The following is a 22,298-nucleotide window of genomic DNA, read 5'->3' on the forward strand; positions in this document are numbered from 1 at the left end:
TGGATGCAGTTATTGAATGAGACAGCTCAGTGTTATTGTATTCTGGAAAATTTCACTGAATCATAGTTAGCAGTATCCTATGCCCACAACAAAGCACAAGTAGGAAAGAGATTTATGAAGCCAAAGCAATAATAAAAACTCTGAACTTGCCAGATTTAAAAAATGCATTGGGATCAACATTGGACTCTGCTATCTAAAATAATGGCAGCCTTAGTCCATTTGATAGCATCTTATCTCTTATACAGAGGAGAAAAAAGATAGAAATGAGACCAGAACTAACTGTATGGTTTGTCACTGGTGACCAAATGTATGGTTTCTATGCTGGCATTAAAAGTGAATCCAGAGCTGTGACATGTGGATTGCCTCTAATCTAAAAGCACTAACTTCTATAGCTGCAAGCACATTGTTAAAATTTGGTCTTTTATCATACCTCCCATTTCCATTTTTTCAATTCTAATCCAAAGGCTCATTGATTGTGCTTGTCTGTGGTAGGGACACTCCAATAAACAATGAGGAAAAAAATGCCCTCCTAAAAAAAGAAGTAATCAGCTAGTGCAGTGTAGTGAGATGAATGCTTAAAATGTTAAGACCATCAGTTTTCCAAGGGAGCAATTCTGTAAATATTACTTGGTCACTGAAGTCAACAGTACCATCCTAATGAGTAAAATTTTTGATCAAATCCCAGCTTTGAGATTCCTATCAAAGGAATTTTCTCCCAGTTACTCAGTAACACTCATTATATTTGTCACATTATTTTACAAGAACACAGATATCAACACTCTCTGCTCAGATGACCTCATGGTTATTAGATTGAGTGGGGCTTTTTGGTGAGGAAAAAATACTGATTTAGGAGAAACAATCGGGAGAAATTTGGGCAATATTTTTGCTAGGAAAGTGATGTTCTGTGTGTTACTGTTGGTTTTGTTTTCTTTTTACACTGAAATTTCCAAAACCTATACCTCAAGTTCCCCAAGTATTTCACTCAACCCTGATTTCAAAAAACATTCTTTGACCTTATCTGTGCTTCTTTTAACCCTTTCACGGCTGCAAACAGAGGGTTCTTCGCTGCAGGCACAGGTGATATGAAAAGGAATTGTTTCATGGCTCGTGTCCGCTTTTCATCTTCCCTCGAGGTACCTCCTCCATGAGACCAAACTGGTCATGGAAAACTTGCAGGAAGATGCCATCACATTCCTTCCATCCACACTGCTATAAAGATTTTATAGGTGCTGTAAAGTCACATCACTCTTCATTCTATTTTAAGCCTTGAATATTATTATCTAGGCTGGGAAAAAAAAAATCTGATTTTTCTTCTTCTGGAAAGATGAGATGGATCTTGAATACTTTACTACCTTTTAAATGCTTATAAAAGCATAACTACAAAATAATATTTTATGATATGCTCAGCATTATTTTCCTTCCCATATACTGCTCTTGTTGACTTGGGCAAAAAAGTTTTTCAGGCCATGAATGGAAATGATCTTTCATATGTGAGAAGAGTGAAGGATTGGTTCTTGCTCTGTCATACACCTGGTGTCTCAGGCCCAGCTGTCCCCCAGGAGTTATTAAGTTTGTTGTGGCAGGAGTACTCAGACAGTCCTGTCTTAGTTCAGGAAGCGTGGCCAGGAAGTGTTTACACTGAAGGCATTGTAAAATTATCTCAGAGGCACAACACTGGCATCAGATGGATAACAGGTCTTACCCAGCATAATCATTTTTATCTTTCTTTTCTCTGTTGCACAAAATATCTGGGAAAAAAACAATCAAAAAACATCCATAGAGGTATTTTTATTGACTGATAAAGTGCTATCTGTGCAAATGAGACTAAAATTACTGAAATGGCTCACCAGTAAACAGGTAACCTAATTTTCAAACAAGTATCATTTTTAAAAACCACAGCCATACAAAAAATAGAACAATATCATTCTTGCAAAAAAAATGAGGGAGAAAAATCACTGTACACAGAGCTGTTTAGAATTACAGGCTGTTGTTTGACATGGAAGGTACTGTGCTTACTATGAAGAAAATATCTTCTTTAATTCATGGCCATCTAGTAGGAAAACTGAAGGGTCTGAAAGAATGTGATAAAAACTTTATCTCTCTCTTTCTGAAGCCTGTATTGATTTGGATTAGATTCTGAGTATATTGCATGATAAGCAGATTTGTATTTATTCTTTTGTGTACTATGCAAAGCATCAGAATACAAAATTAGGTGTGCTTAAGCTTTATGGGTATGGACTTATAGGAATGCAGCAGCCACACTAAGCCATTTACTGGAGAGAATTGTTACTGGGAGAAGATCCATTACATTTTTATAGAGAGAAATCATAAGCCCATACTTCACACTTCTCTTCAGGCATTAACAATAAACTGGATAGGAAATCATTCAAAATGACATGAAGGAAAATAATTTTATGATCACTAGAGGACCTTGAAGAGACTGAGAGTTACACTTGTAAAAATTACAATGAGAATACATCCTTTACAAATGTCCTGTAAAAGGAAAAATTTATTGTCATTGTTATATTTTGAGGATCTCGTTTTCCTGTGATTTTTAGCAGCTCTGCTTCTAGTGGCAGCTCTTTTTTTATTATATTTTTTTGATCTTTGACAAAATGATAGATCATTTTCACATTTTTGGCAAAGACATAGGAATGAATGGGATAATAAAAATTGGGAAATTGCTGTTTATTGATAAAAAATCTCATATTTACATCCCAATTTCAGTAACCAATGAAAGGGAGGACATATTTACATAGACAGCTATCACCCATTCTTTACAAAACTCCACAGCTGTTCAGTACTACACAGCTACTGCACTTTTAGTCAGGGCCAGGAAATAAGTGTTTTGATTGGAACTGCCAAATGTCTTTAGTTAATCCAAACATGTATATATGAGATTTAATATGGCGAGAATTCTAACTTTTTTTTTGTGCTAAAAATTAAAAATTATCTTTCACAGCTTCAGGAGGGTAGAACTATGACCCTATACCTCAGCTGAGATGAAATGGAACTTAGGGACTGGCTCATGGACAGCTTCTATTTTACTCTTTGACCTGTTTTGGACCTTTTTTATGAGATACTTACAGAAGAAAATTTAATATCTGCATCTGCAAAGAGCAGGAATCTTCTCAAGAGACAAGGAGAACAGTCATCTTTGTACTAATTTACTTATAAGAATATACATCAATATGTTTCTCTAGTTGAGTGCATGTTGCCCTTTATTGCCAAAGAGAACTCTACAGGAGAATTTGCCCTTTGGTGTCTGTTGTGCTTGTCCAATCACAAACCAACATGAGCATAAAAAAATTAGGTATAGGATTCTAAGTTTTTTTAATTTTCAATGAGTACTCAGAAAAATTGGGGTTTTTTGTGTCTACATGTCTCTTGCCTACCTAGTTTAGTTATTGTGGGCAAATTTCAGAGTGGAAATTCTAACTATGGGATTGGCTGAGAACCTAACAGCCTGTGCTTGGAAACATGAGCCAAAGCTCCTATGTAAATATCTATAGCATCCACTTCATCGATGAGTTAACAATAGTAGGATCCAGGGGTTCTGCTCTCTCACAGAATAACAAATCTGCCCTCACTTTAACCTCCCCACACTCTAAACTGGGCCTGCTGAAGTCAATAGCACCAAAGTCAATAGCTGCAATGAACTGCACTGAGGTCAGCAGCAGTGTGCTTCTGTAAAATTGGCAAACAATCTCGAGAAGAATCAGTCCCAGCATCTCTAACTGTCAGCCGTCTCTTTTCTTCTGCCTCCTTCCAGTGACAATGACTGTGGGAGACTGGCACTCCAGGGAAAAGTCATCCAACACAGACAGGGGGAAAGGAAACCTCAAGGACAAACGTTACAGTCAGGCTTATAAATCTCTGCTGAGACAGGTAAATAAGAAGATGTTCTACCAGAGAGGTGACCTTAAGTGAGTAATGAAACTTCTTTGAGGCTAAGTAGGCAGTGTGTATCAGTTAATTAATGTATAATGGAATTTCCAGTTGGGGTTTTATAAATATGCATGGTGCTTCCTTCCACTCCTTATACCAAGATACCCTTTGGAGCAACTTTTTCATTAAATTACAGTGATTTGAGTCTGAGAAATAAAAGAAAAAAATACAGAAAATAGGAACACACAAATCTCAAGACAGATTCTTATGCAAGCAATATTCTGACAGAATTTATCCATCTTGAGATTTGTATGTGCTTCTCCTTCTCCTCCCCTAACTCTGACATCTTCAACACATTTCTCCAGATATTGGGGATATGCTGGTGCTGTTTTTAAGGGGTGTAAGACTTAAAGGGTGGAAGTTTTTCTTGTGAGGTTTTTGATGGTGAGCCAGGTGATGCTGTGAGCAAGCCCCAGTGCTGGCAGATGGATGAAGCCACATCCCCTTCAGTGGAGTCAGAGCAAAGCAGCTGATGGCCTGAGCCTTTCTAACAACAAAAACCTCAACAAGGATCAATACCTCTCTTTTATTCTCAACCTTTAATAGACTTTCCCATTACTATACATTGTGAGCATTAGTAATTTTTTCTTTTCTATTACCAAATTATAAATTACAGTTAAGCAGGATAGATTTTAACCATGAAAAGTATTAAGAGAAAAATTGCTCTAGTTTTACAATAATTTCCATCATATAAAGAGAAGTATGCATGAAACTTTCAGAAAGTCTATTCTCTGTGTGCAATTAAATTATTTATATGGTGTATAATTAATATGTTCGGTGATTTTGGTAAAGAGGCTTAGCTTTTAATCCTTCTCTAAAGATAAGAGATCACAGGAATGAAATGCAAATTTGAGGTCTTATTTTATGTTTGTATAATAATATCAAGCACTTTTCACTGTGGATGATTCTCAAGGAAAAAACAGCAAGAAATCCAGAAATCCCCACAGGCTAATGATTACATTATCAATGCAAGCAAATTCCTCAGCACAATGCTGAAAGGCTTAGGCACACCAGCAGTTCAGCGCTGTCTGAATCCACACTGCAGCAGATCAGCTGTCAAAACACCTTTGTTTCCCACAGGTAATTTGGATATCTAGTAGGTGTACCACCTAAATGCTCTAAATCCATTTATTTGAGGAAAAATCTTCCTGGTTTCAGAGGCCACAGAGGCTCCAAATACTGCTGAACTGCCAGTTTTGTTACAAGAAGCTGGACAGAGTGGGACAGACAGACAGACAGACTGCAGATGTCTCACGGCCTCTGGCTTCACAATCTGCAGGCAAAGAAGAAATGTCATCACTGATGTGCAAGGTGTGTGAAGCTGTTGGCTGTGAACTCAGCAAAGGGATTAGAAAAGGCCAGTGACAGAGCAAAGCCCGAGATCACAGGAGATGAGGTCTGAGTGGCTCCTGCATCCCACTGATGGATGCACTGGAGCTGCAGGCTGTGTGAAGATGTCCAGCAGTGCTGTACAGGCACGTCCCTGTGAGGTACCTGCTGCCACTCACTCTTGCTGCAGCTCACAGTTTGCTTCAGAGAGAAAAACAGTGCAGAAAGAGGCAAGCCTCCTAGTGAGCTAACAAAATCTGATCTCTTACTGATTCACTTACTACTTTCTCTCATCATAATAAAGCAGCTCTCTTCCAGGCTCCCTTTAACCACATTCTTTTCAAGTTTTTTCCCTTGACAAGCACATTCCCTAACCCAAACCTCCCTGCCCACCCTCCCCTGTGCAGGGAGCCTGCTGATCACAGGCCAGACTGGGGCTCAGAGACTCCCTGCTAACTCCAGGCGGCCTGGGCAGGGGAAAAAGCTAAAAAAATAACTTATCCTGACTGCAGGGTGGTCCTGAGTCCTTCTGCTCATGTGGGCTGCAGTGTCCATGCAGGGGTTTCAGGCAGGAGATCTCTGCATCTCTGTCAGATCTAGATGAGGTTGGAGGAGGGATGTGTAAGTTTTGTGTTGTAGGCTCAGACTAATATGCAGATGGGCATCTGGCCTGCATAAATTTCACTTCATTAGGAAAAAGATCTTTAAATATCCTCAGGTTTCCATCATCTTAAAAAGCAAGTTTAATTCTCCCCATGAAAAGTGTGGTTTAGTCTTGAGATTGAAACAGGAGGAAAGTCATAGGAAAAGTGTCTATTCTGTGAAAATGCTAATGTTCTCCAAACTCAAGACATTTTCTTTGCAGAACCCCAGGTTATTTGGCCAACCCCAGGTGAACACTGGAACTGTCAACAAATTTGAATGTTGCCCATGTTTGAAATATTTTCTCTTATTAATGAAGGTGACAGTCAAGAGTCATTCTACACAAACCCTCTATATGTTTGAGTTTGTAAAGAGTTCATTTTCCCCATGATAATTCTAGTCTGAGGAAGGCTGAGCAAGACACATTGCATATATTTAGTAACTACAGATCCAAACCAACAATCCAGGTTTTCCCCTCAACTTCTGCACACACTAAAAAACATAATGTGGCCTATTCTGTGTGACTGTGAGAATGTTCAATATTAGCAAATATGTTTGGTGTAAGTTTCTGGGAAAGACAGCCAGGCATATTAGCACAGCAGCCAGGTTCTGAATGGCCCTGCTGAGCTTATATCTCATGTGTTAACATACCCTTCATTTGATTTGACTGTTTCAACCCTTATTCTATCAATCTGTGATTAGTCACTTGGTGGCTGTAAGCCACTAATTAAGACACAGTGGAATAAAGCGAGGAGTTTGATTGATAGCTGGAGGTAGGGCAAACAAGATTCAGCCACATGATAGAAAGTTTACTCAGTTTGCATTAAGCTGTAAATTATTAATTTTTCTGCTGCCTAAAATATATAACTGCAGTACTAAATGTATCTACTTAAAAGCAGAAAATCTCAACAAAGCAGCATAAAATTTTTGGGACAAATAAATGCATGAGTTATACGCAAAGAGTTCACACTAACTATTATACTATTATCTGAAAATAATCTATGCCAAAGAAGAATTTTGTTCTACAATACATAGGTGAAAAGTTGGTATATTTTGTCATTCTAGAAAACACAGTTTCCCAAAAAAAAAGAGGTAACTGTCCACATTTTTCCAATTTGTCTGAAAGAGGTTGAAATCTTCTTTAGTTTCATTTGAAAAGATTTTACATCCCCTGTGTTTACTTTGAGGTTGAGACTCAAAGTTCAGAATACAAAGGAAATCTACATATTGGACTGGAAATATTTATTCATTTCAGACCAAAACACAGTGGATTTTACTCAGTGTTTTTTGCTCATGCTTGTTCATATTATTCTTCAGGGTCTAGCAAATGCCATAACTTACCACAAAATGAATTTCACTCAATTGTGAAAAAGTCTTATTTAATGAGTAGCTGCATTAAATTAACTTTGGAGAATGTCCCAGCCATGTCATTTTCATTCATTAATTCTGTCTTTATAAAAAACTCCAGCATCATACTCTGAAAAACTATTGTGAAATGAAAGTTTTGTCAATAATTCTGAAAATCACAGGGACAGAGATTATAAACTCAGCCGTGTCAGTGCCATGACTGTAGCACGGTAAATCCTGTTTCAAACACAGTGAGAGATCTTGTTCCAACAAATTATATTTTATTTTGCCCATTCACCTGTTGCAAATAACTCCACATCTTTCACGAGTGCACAGCAGTAAATAGCTGCATATTTCTGTTGAATTTCCACCACTTTTGTGGTACCCTCTCTTTACCTCCCCACTTGGGCAAGGCTGCCAGATTCATAGCTCAATCCAAGTGGAAGAAAACAAGAATCTGCTGTTTGAGGTGACAGTGACTTCTGTCTGGTGCATTATCACATCTCAAAGTGTGATTTCCTCAGGATGCCAGGAGAAAGCCAATCATTATGAGAGCTGTTTTATTGCCATTGCTTTAGACAGCTGATGTAAGAAACAAGTCTCGCTTTTTTGTGTAAGAGTAATTCTGGACAGCAAAACCCCACAGTAAATTAATGTAAGGGGTTCTTTTTATAACGTGTCACTCAGATCTTAACACAAAGGAGCATTTTAAAAATTGATGGCCTTCAGACCGAGTGAGTTGTGATTGATAGTAGATTTTAAATATAGATTTTTAAATAAATATGTGTAGCTGTGGTGAGTAGGGAGATGTTTTAGTGATGGACTGAGCAGTGCTGGGTTAATGGTTGGATTTGATCACCTTAAAGGCTTTTTCCAGTCTAAGCAATTCTGTGATACTACCATTTTTTTTTTTGCCTTGTACACTTACAGAATGGTAATTTCACCCAAATACATTTCCTACTATTTGTTTTAAGATATCACTAATGAAAAAAAGGCACTTTTTATCACTTCTTCCTTCTTATCCACTACACTGCATATTGGTTATAGTGTCAAGAAGCACAAGATTTGTTTAACATAATTAGTTCTTCACATAGCTCAGCTGTTGTTATCACCCAATTATCCCCCAGCTCCTTTGAAATCAATTGTTAAGAAACCAGGCTTCCCAGACAGCAAAGATTTTTAATTTTATTAAGGAAGTTTTACCAGATGTTTATATAAGAGCACATAGGGGAAAACTATGGAAAACATACACTGCATTACATGATTCAGCCTTTTGGAAAGATTGTCTCTCTCAAAATTTGCATTATGCAGAACTGCATCACTGTGTAGAAGGAACATTGATAAGACAGTCAATTGTTGAGGCAATTTAATGTGGGTTTTATTTTTATTTTTTATTTTTAGAACTCCTGTTAGTACATTTGCTTTTAACAGGTGTTAATGCACCAGGCTTTCAGCAAAAGAAATTAGAGAGGAAATTTTGTTTCTTTTATGGGATTGCTAAAGACTTTTTTCTCATTTAAGATGTTATATATTTTAGTCAATTAAAATTATCATCAGTTTGTTACAAAACAATTCTCATCTGTGATGTCAAGCCAAAGGTTGGGTGAACACATGAGAATTGAATATGAGAAATTTCCTTAATAGAAAAAAACAACCTTTTCACTGAATTGAGAATTTTATTCCTTGTATTTAGGAGAAATCAGCTTTGCTTTCCCTTGACTCTCTCTGAAATCCCATTTAGTTCCCAGGCAGCAGGAGTAGGGCCTCAGTGTGTTAGGGCAGAGAGACAAGTTTCTCATTTCAGTTCTAGCAGGGAACACGTTTCTGCCACAACATTTTGATCATTTGTGAATATTCCAGCAGAGATGTCTTCACAATGCTGGCAGCACAATAAAGACCACAAATAATGGCCAAAATTTCTTTAAATGTGTAGTATTTTATTTCCTTCTCTCACTGTACATATTTTAAAAAGTTTTTGCTTACTTCAGGGAAATAATACAGCGTTCACCAAGTCCTGCATCTCCTGTCATCTGCACACTTATTGATGTGCCTCTATTTAGGCTCAAGGACATTTTCACACTGTGTCCAAATGCCTTTCTGGAGGCTGATTACATTGGCATTTTCCTCCTCCATTTCTGGCATGGTTTCAGAGTATATTTTGCAAGTGTAAGTGAAGTGTCAATGAAGTTAAATGAAAAGAAACACAAGAAATTAATTGTCCAGCTTTGGCTTCATGGTCATCCAGTTAAGCATTAAGATGCATATGTTGTCTGGAATATTACAGAACAGCTGAACTAAAGTCATGCAAACAAGTCTTGTGCTTTGTCAGGTACAGCACTGAATTATTTTTATCTTCTGTTTCTAATTTTGCAACAGTTCTACATTTCTTTTATGGCAACCTATATCATCAAAACAAGACACAGAGAAGGTACAGAAATGAGTTGGAAGCACATGATTGTTTAAATTCTCTCGCCAGGTTAGAATGAACTTTTTGACTAAATTCAATTGCCAAGTCATAATTATTTCATTTGATCTTTCTTTGGTTGAATTAAATCTCTTCTCCCTGGTATCCAGTGGGAATGGGAATGGCTCAAGCTGTGCCAGGGGGTTCAGACTGGACTTTGGGAAGCATCTCTGTACAGAGAAGGTGCTTGAACACTGGAACAGCTTCCTAGAGAGGTGGTTGATGCCCCAAGGCTGTCAATGTTTGAGAGGCATTTGGACAATGCCCTTAACAACATGAATTAGAATTTAGCTGTAGGACAGCCCCAAACTGGTCAGGCAGCTGGACCAGATGGTTGTTGCAAGTCCCTTCCAACTGAAATAGTCTTTCCTATTCTATTCTAATGACCTTTTTAATTCACTCACAAAATTTCTCAGCTTCTGTTTTTAGATAAAAAATTCCAAATCTGGAAATATAGAACAGCCCTTCTGTATTTAGGTTTTTGCTCTTGCTAAAAATAGTTGGTTTTGTGTCATGTGGTGTTTTTACTCTTTATATTCTCATTTTGCTATTAACACTGAAGACTCCTTTCAAGGGTTCTTCTTAAGAAGAGATTTGAACATCCAAATGATGCATCTGATTTTAGGCAAGCAGACCATTATCCCATTTCTTTTGAATCATGACTGACAAAGAGTCAGCCTGGATCAAGCACTAAACTCATATAATGGTCAACCCATCTATATTCAGACAAATCCTGTGGGTTTTCAAGCACTTTTGAAGAGGATATGAAAATCATTACATTAGGAAAGTGGTAGTTATTGCTGCTACTCTCACTCTGGATTTATGCCTTCATAGCAACTTTTTTCATTGTTTAAATCCTACAGGAAAAGGCTGTTTACATTTCTTTCTCCAACATGAAGATGGACAAAAGATAATGTGCTTTGCTGGTTTCAGCCATAGCAGCTGAAGATTCATGTCTGTATACATCCAGCATAAGTACTAAACTAAAACTACATAAATAAAAGAAAATGGAAATTACTTTCCACAGAAATTAAATCCAGCCCCAGAATACATCCAAGGCTGAGGGGGAAATAGAAATATGTATTGATATTTTACAATACAAATAATAACAGAAAAGCAGTAGCATATTGGTTTTTTTAAAGTACATGAAAAAGCTGGCTCCATGAGAACAAACATTTTTCGGTTTGTTTTAGTTTAGTTTGGTTTTTTTAACCAAGAATGTGATTAGCTAGGTAACTCCATTCTTGTAAGAGAAATAGAGAAATAGGGCATTATGGCTTGGAGAGGGTTGCCAGACAGGAAAACCCTTATTTGCTCAGTGGCAGCTGCTGTGTTTGCTATTCACAACTTTCAGCATCACCTCAGTAATCCAGCAGTGACCATGATGTAAACGTGGCAAAGGAAGGATGGAAGATCTGCTCAGGTCCCTAACTAGATCCTTAGAGAGCTGCCAGGTCCCTAACAGAGCCAGCAGCCTGAGATTTTCAAACAAGCTTCTACCTGTTTACCTGTAGGTTGGACCCACCAGGCACAGCACACTTGTGTGCACACCAAATATCACAGGTGGCTTTTGTACCAATCTAACCATTGTATCCAGGGGTTGCACTGCTGCACAGGTTTTTCCTCCTCCCTTCTTTTCTCATCCATTCCTAATCCATCAGTATGGTTGTTTGCTACCTCACAGTGCAAAGTGAATTTTCTGCAGAGAAGCTCCTGGGTTTTATCTGTTGTTGCTGTCTGCACATACCAGCATTGCCTGTTACATAATTGCTCCAATTGTTGGCATTGTTTTTGAAAAGAGATGTGTTTTTATTTTCAAATGTGAGCTATTTTACAGAGTTATTTTCGCCTAAGCAAGACTCCTTGCTTAAAAAAAATTAGGTGGGAAAATATGTGAATACTAGATAAAGAAATTGAAAATATGGGATCAAGCAAGCATTCAAAATTAAGTCAAATTAACACAGACAGAGCGAGTCTATCAAAAGCTGCATAAGGGAATGCCATTAATTTTCACATTTGTATGAAGTTCTCCATTATTTTCCTATTTTAAAAAGAGTACAGCCATTTTTCCAAATATGAGGAGCCCTATCTGATGGGTCTAGTTCCCTATGAAGACTGTTTGTGCCTTTTGTAATGTAAAAATTGCAACAGGGTAGTAATTCTAAGAAACTCCAGGAATGGGGTGATTAGGAAATATGTGATTTTCAGCTGGAAAGCCATAATTTGCCCTGGATACTGCAAACACCACCAGAAAGCCACCTACTAACTTGTCAGAACAGCAGCATTTGCTCAGGACAGCTGGAAAGGAACAAAATGGTTCATTCTTTCCACATTAAACTGCCATTTTCCTTTCTCTCCTGCTGCAGGTGGTCGTTCTCAATGGTTCACTTCATGACACTGGGTTATGGGGCAAGGGGAAATAATTGATGCAGCAACTTGATGCAGCAGCAATTATAAATATTTTAATTATAACTGAGGTTGAGATATGATATCTGACCTACAAGACTTCTTTAGAAAGATTAATGCTAGGAAAAGACACAAAGGTAAGATAATATGGATACAAGATTTAAGAGAAATCTAAGCATCCTGGGGAAGAGGAAATTTTCCTCAGGGATTTGAACAATGCATAATGCTTGCCTTGGATGAGAAATCCTCGTGCTGTATGTGCATATACTGCCTCACATTTTGTACTCTACCTTCCCAGCTCAAGGTATCAAAACTCCAGAGATCCCCCAGGTAAAGACCCCTGAGTGCTGCTGCAGGGGGTGAGGCCCAGAGCTCCCAGAGCAGATCATGTTTGACTCCCTGTGAAAAGCCAACCCCTTGGGTAGCATTACAAAGAGCTAATCTAAATGGAATAAGGAAGCTAAATGGAATAAGATCACTCAGATGGTCAAGTCGCTCAGGCTACAATTTTAATCCAACAATTTGAAGCCTGTCTCTTCAAGGACCTCAAAAACATCATGAGTTTCCTTCAGCCTGTGATGGTTTTTTTCAGAATGCAAACAAATAAGAATATATCCAAGACCTACTTTGGGTGCTTTGTTGGCAGAGTTTGTAGCCAGGACTGAAGGCAGCCTAGGCCAGGTCACCCTCTGTAGCCCCTTTGAGCTTGTAACCATAATTCTTCCCAAGGTGGGAACTGGGGTGACAATGTCAGATCTAATAATTCAGGCCTTGGGGATATTGTTAGACAAATAAATGCTCCAGGAAATCTTCACAATTAGCAAGCTCCAAATGCCACATCCTAAATAAGAAAAGCCAGATTTAGGCAGGACATGTGTGTGGCTCTCAAATAACTTCCCATTACCCCTCCTGAGTCAGTATTGCCTACAAGGTAATTTAACTTACTGTCTTGTCTTCCTGTTGATAAAAAAAATAATCTCTTCCTCTGAGACACCTAACAGATGATCTGCTGAAATACATGCCTAAATAATTATCTGTCTAGGAGACTCTCTTATATGGTGAGTCATCACTCACTGTCACTATAAAGGGCTTGTTCTAATTTTGAGACCCTCATTAGAATTAAAATATCAAACAAAGTATATGCCTCTGACAGCTAGTCCACCAGAATTGCAGCAGGAATTCTGTACAGCAAGAAGCAAACAAGGAGTGTTCTGAAGCCACAAGTCTGGAATATACAACATTTTCAGCACAGAGTGAAGTCAGAGTGCAAGGCACAGAACACTTGATTTCAGCCTGCTCGGAGGAAATTTCTCTTACTAATTGTCTGTAAGCAGAAGAGAAAAACCTTGAGAAAAGCAAAGATGCAAAACATTGTACTCCAGTGCAAACTTCCATGGTACCTCCAGGGAAGGAATAGAATGTAAGCTACTAGATATAAAAAAGCAATATTTTTTCTTTTTTATTATTATTGTGGAAGAGAGGGTAGGTTTGGGATTGCAGGGGCTCCTATAGGATACTTTATTTGTTCCTATGCAAACTAGCATGGAAGAAGAAATTTAGAAAAATCTAGCAAGAATGTTGAGTGACTTCCAGCTCCCAGCTGAAGCCAGGTTCTCATACTCTTTCTTCCAAACACTTTTGTATTTCATTTCTTTTAGAAGACACAAATGTAGCAGGCTAAAATTAAAAAAACACTATACCCCTTGCCACAAGCTAAAACACATCTCAGTGTGACATTGTACTCCAGAAGTCAAAGTTGGAGCAGAGTGGGAGGAAGCAAACTACAAAGTCTCAAGAATTGGAATCTCCACAGAAAATAAACCTGCTCTTTGTGCCTAATCTCAGCCATTAGGGAGCAATGCTTGGTTAGCTGGATTTGTTTAAACCATACATCAGAACAGTTCTTTGAAAGAAAATTTGACTTTTGACTCAAAAAAGCCATTGAACTGGAAATGGATGCTGAAAAGCTTTCAGAGCACAAACCTCAGTCTGTGGATGAGAACAGCTGTAATGCAATAGGCCTAGACAAGCCAGGGCTTTTCCTCAGAATATTAGGGGGAAATGCAGAGGAAGTTTAGGGTACAACTGGAGTTAAATGTGTGGGTTACCTGCTTTTACAGCAATTGTGAAAAAGGAATTATATCAGCATAACTCTGAAAGTCAGTTTATACTGAACACATGCCAACTGCAGAACCTAGTTTATATTTGTTTATATTCATGCTGCTGCTCCCACTGACTGGGTCAGCCTTACCTGGTACAGCTGCCCCTGCCACAGAGAACTGTGGAACCTCCCTGCCACGGTGGGGACAAAAACCACTGGTTCTTCTTTCTCAGAGTGCCTCTTAGCCTTAGGCTCAGCTGGGACTCAGATGACATGGGGGTGATTTTCTCCCCAGCTCCACTGCTTATTCTTGGTGTGAGAAACCCTCCTGCTTCACATCCATTGAACCAATTTGGCTGCTACTTGACAGGGGTTTACCCAAATTCCATCACCTGCCAAGAGCTGACCAAGAACAAAAGAAAAAGGACAATCCCTAGCCCCAAGATCCTCCCACTTATGTTCCTGTCTCATGGGTCTTGGCAATGCTCTGATGACAGCCCTTGGTTCAGGGTCCAATACCTGAAATTTCCCCTCCACATTATTTCTCTGCTTACCCTCATATCTCCTTCCTCAGCTGTAAAAATATCTTCTTTGCATCTCCAGAAGAGGTTCATGTGGATCAATCGTCAGTTAAATAGATAAAGAAGCAATTGATAAGAGATATATAGATTGGTTTCTGGAAAAAAAGAAGTATTTCTGTTTTTATTGTCTTGACCCCTGCTCCTAATGTCTCTGTACTTCCTCTTTGCTTTTAAGCCTCATGCGGGTGACCTCCATACACACAGACACCAAAATATCCCTACAAACAAACAAAAAACCCACATGAATGGCTTAAATTTGTTCAAGAAGTGTGGGCAACCCATGGATATTTAGCACTGCAGTGAATGCTTGTCTCCTCTACATCACACTGCAGATATTCAAATAGGTCTACCATGGCTCTGCTCAGAGAAGGAACTGTGATATTTAGGGTGCTTCCTTTCGGAACTGTGATATTTAGGGTGCATCCATGTTTTGCACAGCCTGTGCCTGCTCCCAGCTCATGCTGAGCAGCAGCAGCAGCACCTCAGATGTTTCTGATCTGCTGCCTGAACAACAACTCACAGTTTCTGGCCTTTTTCTTCCCCTTGAGAAACCTCTCCACTTTGAGCCCAGGTACAGGCAGAGATGTGCCCATCATTACAGTGCTGTAAATGGTGAGCTGTGGTACAGAGAGCTCCAGGGCTTGGGCATCCACCCAGGGACAATGAACTGGCTCTTTGCTTGACATCCTGCCTGGGCCAAACCTGGAGAGCCACCCTGGCAGCCGCTCAGTCAGCAGTGAAAGGTCAGTGTGCAGGGGATTGGCTGGGAAGGTCAGTGTGCAGGGGATTGGCTGGTTTTGGTGTCTCTCTCCATCCCACTCCTCATCCCCATCCCTCTCCAAGCCCCTGTCCCAGAGCTGCCATTTCAGAGCCCCACCCAGCCCCTCAATACCACCCTGTGGCAGCATCCCCGTCTCTGCTGTGACCATGTTCACAGGGGTTTTCAGATGAGGGAAGAGACAGAGATCCGACTCTACGTTTCAGAAGGCTTGATTGTCACAGACATTTCTTTTATGAAAAATCCTCTCTTAGGATTTTCCTGCTGAAGCTGAGAAGTTCAGCAACCAGACATAAACAATAGGTTATCTGCTGCTGTGGAATGTGACAGGTCTGCCTGGATTGGCCCAGTTTGGATGTTTGGAGTTGGTGGCCAATGCAGGACGGAGCTCTCTTGGAGACAGTCCGGGAGAGTGAGGTTTGTTATCATTCTTTACTTTTCTTAGGTAGCTAGCAGCTTCTGGAAAAGTTCACCACAAGAATGTCCATATCAGAAGGCCTAGAAGATCTTAAAAAACCAGGGTGACACTTGATTTATTATTTTATGATATATATTACATTAGAACTATACTAAAAGAATAGAAGAAAAGGTTTTCATCAGAAGGCTAGCTAAGAATAGAAAAGAAAGAATGATAACAAAGCCAGCTGTCTCAGACTCTCTGTCTGAGCCAGCTGACTGTGATTGGCCATTAATTATAAACATCTAAGATAGGCCAATCAAAGATTTACCTGTTGCATTCCACAACAGCAGATAATCAATGTTTACATTTTGTTCTTGAAGTCTCTCAGCTTCTCAAGAGGAAAAATCTTAAAAAAAAGATTTTTCATGAAACGATGTCTGCAACACTCTGGCCCCCTGTCCAGCCAGGTCTGTGGGGCTGAGCTGCTGAGCCCCCCATGGGCAAACTGTGGGGTCTGTGGGCTCTGGGGCTTTCTCCCCACCCCTGGGCACAGGCTGCACCATGAGCAGCTCTGGGTGAGGCACCTCATCCAGGAACCCTTGATGGGGCATTTTACCCTGGCAACAATTGTCACTCCTGACAGAGCTGGGTTTGACCTGCTCAGGAATCCCTGTGTGCCACTGGAACCTAGCGAGAGCACCCCTGGCCTAGGGATCACAGCTTTTTGAGGGTTTTTAATAACAGCTCTATATCTTTTTTATCTAGCTCTGTAGTGGCTGATCTTTTGTGTCAACTGTCCCAAATGCAGCAGAAAATACTTTCTCTTATACATATACACACATTTATATTGTATTTACCTATTGTATTATAAAGCAGCCAGGATTAGATACTTTTTCTTTGCTCCTTGTTGCAAAAATTAGGCTTAAAATTATCAGTTAGTATGGTCCATCATATTCTGGTTACTGCTTTAAAGAACACTGCTGTAGCAATGGTTCTAAATCTGTCTTGTGTAGCATTTGATTCAATGGGCACATATTGTCACCAGTCTTTGAGTCATTTGATGACATTTCTTTAGCTGGGTCCTGAGGAGACTTCTGTAATATCTATATCTTATATTAAAAAAATAAGAAATCCCCAAATATTTTTCTTCCAACCCAGACTAATGTGACACCCAGCTACTTCTGATTGTTAGTAAACTGTGCAAGTTGCCAGCTCTGCTGAAAGTTTTGTGAAGTTTCAGCAACTTTTGAGTTAGCCTGCAACATTTGTGTTTTTATGTGGAAATTGTGCCCAATCAACAATGAATGTGAATGCACAGCTTTGGGAAAAATGTGGATATGCAAATATATCTGCATTGACACTGAAGAAAAATGTCCCCCTTAGTTCCTTATAAGGTGGGTCTGATACAGCTTAAATATAGAGCTATGAAAATGATGAGAAATTAGATTTTATTTGAATAAATTAAGGATGAACATAAATATTTTTCTGCGTTCTCCAGCTGGGTTCATTTTCTCCCGTGCTAGCTCAGTCTAGCACTGCAGTGGCAAGCAGAGTGCCATCTCGTGGATGAACACCTGTACTCACAATATCTAAAACATGGACCTTTGCATTTCCCCACTGGTTGGAACAAAAACAATTATGGTCTACAAATATGACCCAGGACAGCAAGGTGCATGCAGAACCATGCAGTTTTTGACATTTCTCTCCTCCTGATACAGAACAACAACCCTACTGGGAGTGTGCCAGACAGCACCAGTGGTGTCCAAGCATATATTTCCCTGGAGTGTATTATTTTGAATGATGCTGGTGGTAATATGTAGTAGATATTCACTTGGTTGGCTTATTAATAGAGAACAATTTCCCACAGTGGAAAATGTACCACTTTTATCATGGTATGTTAATTATAATATTTCACATGCCAGTAAAGATCAGTCACAACTTATATTTAGAGAAAGTCTGAATGATTAAGAACATTCCTGTAGCTTATGTTTTAATCCAGTTTTGGAATAGAGACAAAACCAGTATTGCTTGACTATTAATAGATGGCAACAATTTTAAGGCATATTTCTGTGCAATCTGTCCATAAATTAGGTTTTTAAAAAAAGAGATGAATTTCCATACCATAGCACTCAATACACTCTCTCTGCAGTATCACAAGCACACACATGGATTTCTCTGCTCCCTCTAAATGCTGGCCAGCTCCAGTAAATGGCTAAACCATAAATTGAAATCTGATCCTCTGCCCATATTTTATCTATGGTTGCATCCATGCCTCAGTCTTCTGCACCCCATTCCTACACATCCAGAAAATGTCCCCACACTCTTCCCTGGCTGCTCCTCCTGTGCTGCTTCCCCTGCCTGTGCATTTCTTCTTTCCCTTTAGTCTCACCAGCAGTTTCCTACTCAGCCACGCCAGTCTCTTCCTTCCTTGCCTGATTTCTTGTGCCTGGGGATTGAGAGCTCTTGTGCTCCATGGAAAGTGTCCTTAAAAACCTGGAGTAGGGAGAAAATTACTCCTTTTGCAGTCTACTGGCCCAGCTATATCATCTAACAGAACTCTGAGGTGCCAAACAGACCCAGCAAGAGCATCTGGGCTTCCCTTGGCTTAAACTGTTGTTGAATGAAGGACAAACCCATTGGCCTGTGAGAAATAAGAGAACTGCAGTTTCAGTCACTGAAATTCTCAGGTTCCTAATGAAACTTATCAAATTAATCTCACTACAAAGCAAATTGCAGTGTAAACAAAGCAGAGTAGCCTAATTTGCTAAACTGGTATGGGTGATTTGCTCCTAATTCAGAAGAATTTCAAGTGAAAACTGAAGAGGTACTGCGCAACTTTATGTTGCATGACTTTTCCATGACTTTAAGCTGTAAAACATTCACCTATTTCCCTGAGGACAGAAACAGGGCACTCACCCAGAGTCAGGCCAGCTCTTCCCTTGGCCAGCAGCAAGGGGAGCTGTGCCAGTCAGCTCATGGGCACTGCTGTCTTCACACTTACAGGGAGGGTGAAATGTTTTCCGTGTTCTCCTATTCCACTGTAAAAATAAGGCCTTGGATTCAAGCAAACCTGCAAAAACTGAAATCCCTGTGCTGGATCTCTAAGCTCATTCAAGGGCAAATGCCCAGCTCACAGCAAGCACTGTGAGGCCAAGGACTGTTTGGTTTAGGTTGTAGAACCAGAGAGTTCCTTCTTAAAAATTGACTTGAGCAAAGCCTGCTTTGCCCTGCTGAGCCACCATTCTCAGCTCTGTCCCTGCTCTGGCCTGGTAGTTATCTGCCAAAAGGTCCTTGCAATTTCAAGTCCATTAGCTGCAGGGCCATCAATCTGTGACAGAAGCATGTTGTTTTCTGTCCTAGAGCCCAGTTCTTGACTGAAGACACTCTGCAAGATCTGAGCAAATTGAAGATAAGTAGGTTCTTATCAGATGGATCCACAGAAAGTTACCAAACACTGAATAATATCTAAAGGCTGTACTCTTGAGAAATAGGCTGTTCATTGTGTTCATGAATGAAAAATTACAGATAGAGTAAGTTGCTTTTCTCCCTTCTTATTAATAGGGGTATTTTCTACTTCCATTTACATCATGTGTGCTGCATTGTCTCAGATGATCATTAATTTGTTTTTGCTGAGAACCAAGTTTCAATAAACATTCTTAAATCAAATGAGGAGCTCTTCTAACCATTCCATACAGCAGTACCAGGTAGCTCTTTAGCAGATTACTGGGTTTTCTAGACCTGGTAACTATTGATTCTGTAGAAGGGACAATACTAAAACTCTGTGGTGGATTTCAGAAACTGAGTATATACAAAATGATAGAGAAGTTTGTGGAACCTCTTAGACATATGCTGTGTCTAGTCTCACTGATGCAGTTCTGTGAAAAGCAGTGAAGCAGACAGGATCTGTCAACAATTATTCATCAAATGCCTGATTTGTTAAATATTGCATACAGATTGCCTGCTGAATAACAAGAAGCCAATTCTGGAACTTGCTGCAGTGTAATTCAGAGCTCCTCCCAAACAGCTATTAACATCTAGACATTCAAATATGTGAGACCAAGCTACCAAGCTATTATTTTAATTTCATTGCTGCCTTCTTACAAGTTCCTATCTAATTAACTATAATAGTGCTTTTTGAAAAGCTCTCAATTTTTTTAGAGCAGCTTAGAAGCAGTGCTAGCTGTCTTGGCAAATCAATAATTTGTTTTGGTAACGTGAGTGATTAATACATTGAAATGCCACCACCTTATTCTGGTCTCAGAATTCTTGAAACTTCATGCACAATGCATAAAAAAGCTCTTTGGGAAACACTGATGCTTTAAGCATTCCTCAGTTTGCTAGCCCCAGGAGAAGAAACAATGAAAATAGCCAAGGAATGCTCTTCCTTAGCGAATCTACAGAAGGTGGCCCTTTTCAACAATGAATAAATTCCCTTTCCTTGATGAAACAAAGTAGGAGTTTGATCCAGCTGCTACTCCATCAGAGACAATGAAGTGATTTCCACAGTAAATGGTGGGAATTAATGCATCAGTAAAATAGACAATAATCAAATCACTGAGGGTGCATTTCAAAAGAGGCACTTTTAAGAATAAAAATCTTGCTAGAGCATTTTGTGTCAGAGGTTAATGCCCATAAACACTTTTCATACATCTATGCAGGCAGCTTATCCTGTTCCTGAGCTCCAAACAAGATTTTAGGATAGATCTGTGATGATCTCTGACTCAGTGTTTGAGCCCAGCTGTCCATGAGAAAAGGCCTAGGATCCCAAATAGAGGTGGCTGCTAAAAGCAGATTTACTCCTGTAATGGTGACATGAGCAAGTTCACTTTCTGACTCCAACCTGAAATGTGTGATTGGAATCTTAAAATGGGAAACAACTTGTGTCCCAAATTCACAATATCTCTTCCAGAGATTTTCCACACCTTCAAGTCCAGTTTCTGTACAAAGCAGAGAATTATAGCATTAGGCTAATGACAGTCAAACCTGGAACAGCACTGAAGGCTCTTCGGATGGAAAGGACAGATATTTGCATTCACTTCAGCTGACTCCCAGAACAATTCCTCCATTTCTCAGAAGTGACAGGATAAAGTACTTGCAGATAATGCTTTTCCCTGGCCTTTGGCAGTCTGGTATGTTCTGTTCCATTTTTGCAGGCAATGAGAAGGTGTTTGCAAATAGCACAGTGTTGCATTACTTAAACCTGAGATCTGCACTAGTACTGGAGACTCCAATTTTAACCAAAAGATTTTTGGTTTTTCAGACTGGTTCTTATACATACAGTTCTCTCTTCTTCTCTTTACCAAGCCCTAAGCAAACAAACATAAACCTAACATCTGAAAACATAACACCAAGAAGACTTAAGCAATGATTTAAAGTGGAACTGGGAGGGAGATGGGAAATGGGTTGCTAATATTAAGCACCTCCTGTTGTCAGCAGGAGTTTAAGGCATATTAGGACACAATCCCAGGCCATGTATCTGTGTTGACTGATCCTGTACAAGAATGAGGAGCAAACCCAAGCTGCTGGAAGCAGAGACAGAGCTTTCATTGCCTCAGATCCAAGAGCTCAGGTTGGGTTCTTCTGCCGTGGTGTTTGAGCATCAGGAGAAGGGATTCAGCAGATGTAAAACTGGAACAGCTCTGCCTGTACCAGGAGCAAAATGTACCAGGAGCTTCCTCTCTCCATCACCTCCTACCCACCGGGGTGCCCTGCACAGGGACTGTGCTCCCTGTATGAGCTGGCTCTGTACTCTGGCAAGGCACATCCAGTGCTCACTGCCACGTTTGGGTCACAGGGAGTCTCAGGGCCACGCCTGGGTGGTGACACAGACACCCACCCTGGTTTGCACACAAGTGCAAAGACCGTAGGGCATTTTCCAGACTGCTGGAATATTAATTCAGTATGAAGTACAAGGGCAGGCTAATTTCTGCAGTGTGAAAAACTTAGCACTTTTAAGGAGCCATTAAGGAAACAATAACTCACCAAAAAAATCACTGCTTGCCCTTTCTCAGACCCTGATTTTGCTACCATCCATTGCAGGGAAAATAATTATGTCAAAGGATGCATAACTAGTCTTGGTGTATATCAACATGGGCTTCTGCTGTGCATCCAAATAGATCTCTGCCAGCTTTGCTGGGGCTCTGTAATTATCTTTGATTAACCTAGACATAATGATAGGAAGCTGCAAGATTGTAATGGAGATGAGAATTTCACTTAACAAATGGCCTTGCCAGGTGCTCTTCTGTATATCTGCATTTGCTGCCTCACTCTTGAGAGGCTGGAGAGAATATAAGGGAGGTGTT

Source organism: Camarhynchus parvulus, chromosome 4A (genome assembly GCF_901933205.1).
Source record: "Camarhynchus parvulus chromosome 4A, STF_HiC, whole genome shotgun sequence".
Classification (NCBI taxonomy): domain Eukaryota; kingdom Metazoa; phylum Chordata; class Aves; order Passeriformes; family Thraupidae; genus Camarhynchus; species Camarhynchus parvulus.